Source organism: Rhea americana, unplaced genomic scaffold (genome assembly GCF_003343005.1).
Source record: "Rhea americana isolate MKP2758 unplaced genomic scaffold, rheAme1 scaffold_230, whole genome shotgun sequence".
In the NCBI taxonomy this organism is placed as follows: Eukaryota; Metazoa; Chordata; class Aves; order Rheiformes; family Rheidae; genus Rhea; species Rhea americana.
In genome coordinates this window covers 585,500-587,713 of record NW_028186347.1, presented here as the reverse complement: position 1 = coordinate 587,713, position 2,214 = coordinate 585,500, and positions in this window count along the sequence as shown.

The following is a 2,214-nucleotide window of genomic DNA, read 5'->3' as shown; positions in this document are numbered from 1 at the left end:
GCCCGCGGCGATCAGCACCCAAACAAATGCCTAATGCAGCAATAAACCTGTTGAAGGAATAAATTAACTGTGCGGCAAGGTTATGCTTTGAGAACGTCTCCGCTATGGCGAAAGTCTCCTCTCTACCTAGCGATTAGGTTTATATTGCAATGTGGCTTTTAAGGCTCACTGTGCTGAATAAAAATTTAGGCAATTAGGGATCTTATTTCTTAGGAAGAACTGCTTGCTATCGTATATTAATACAGATTTTGCTCAATTAAAATTGCTCACAGTCAGCAAAAACAATTTCTGCACTGTAATGAAATAATGAAATAATTATATGCAAGGGAGGACTTCTGATCTTTTTAATTATTCTATTCTTCATTTTTAAAGGGGCTATTTGAAAACGCACTCTTATAATTGATTGCTATAAATCAGTCAGAGGCATTCCAAGGATCATAAATATTCTAACTTTTAAAAGACAAAGAAATGCTAAATATTCAATGAAATCCTTCAATATTCAGAAAATTTAATCTAGGGTAAAAGGATAGACTGCTCTTTTGAAAATAAAAAGTAAATTTGTTGTCCTGTGAAAAATGAAATATCTTGAATGTCAGTAACAGAAATGGAATTAACAAGGGATCTTTTTATTGTTTTTTAAGGTCATTAGGCTGTGAATTCTATAATTATGGAAATTGTCAGTCCGGTTCTGTCGAATGTTTGCTCCCATCCATAAGGTACTGGAATGTTCAATCAGTCTCTCTCGTGGGAAAGTTAGGTCATAACTGTAAGTGTACCAGCAAAATTGAATTAAGCAAAGAGATTTCATTAGTATTTATAGCCAGAAGGCATCTGTAAAAGTACAGGGCAAAGAAGTTATGTGGAAGTCAAAGGAGAAAAAAAAAATGGGTTTCTGGTGACAAAGGCGAATCTGAAAGAGATATAAGTGTATAATGAATAAGAGCTATTGAGCGCTGCTCCAAAGAGGGAGTTGCGAAGATGTCAAATATTGATTTTCTTGTGTATGCCTTTGGACTACATATGTAATTGTTTGGATTTGCTGTCTTCATGATACAACAATATTTGTTGTTGAAGGTTAAAAAGCAGGGTGTGAAACAACCCAAAAAGTCTGAAACGTGTTGGAGAATTATAATAATTCTACCAGGAAGATTTCACGAGCGGCAGCCCGCACTTGCTAGCAAATGAAGGCTTTTACGGCAATGTAAGCATCCGCCCGTCAGCGTATTGCACCTCCTAGCCCAGAAGCCGGCATCGGCTGCACCGCCATTGAACCACGTTGCATTTATCGACTGAAAATGTACAATTTGCTTGTAACGAGTTTCTCCAACTTTTTAGAGCATGGAAGTATTCTGCGACAGAGACGTGGGTTCCCGCCAGCCTGCGCGAGCTGGGAAGCAGCAGGGTCCAAACAGTACAGCAGCGGTAAATGAGATGGGCATTTGCTAAYGCTAAGCAAAACCACTTTGTAATAAGGCACGCGGAATACCAACAGCATCGAAAATCCAGTTTCCAAAGCCTGCAAGCAGGATCGCCGCCGCAGTTTGCAAACGCCCCCTGCGCGCCGCGGGCCGGCGGCCGGCCGCGCTGCAAGTTTTTGGAGCCTTGCTGTCAGGCTGCGCCGTTGCCTAAGCAAGCACTAAGAGATCACGGTAATAACAGCTATGCTTACTCCAAATAAAAGGTTTCATTAATCAGGCCATATTGAGATAAACCTGTCAGTGGACAGAGGAAACCAGAAATCAAATGCTGTGAAAGTTCTGACAGATTGTTAAATAGAAACCCTTGAAAACTGGATTTAATTTACTGTGATATTACAGATATTTATGCATCAATAGGCAAGTGCAGATTGAGTTCAGAGGTCAGCTCCGGTGCTGGAAAAATAAACGTGCAGAGTGAAACAAAAGGTGACAGTTACCTTTGTCAGAAATTACAGTTTATTAAACGAAATAAGGATCTCTCATCTGAGTCGTGTCTAACACGGAGGCACGGGGCTGGACTGTAATTCGCTGCAGTACATTGGTCAACAGGTAATTGCGGAAAACACTCTTTTTTAAGAAAAATGTTGCGCCTGTAAACTTTTCCGGAGGGAACCCGGAACAAATACCGCACTGCACGAGCGGGCAGCAGGTAGCGCGGGATCGTCGGGGCTCGGCCAAGAGCGGCTCAGCCGCTGCTCCTGCGACGGCACGGCTCGGGGGAGGCTTTCGCCCGGCC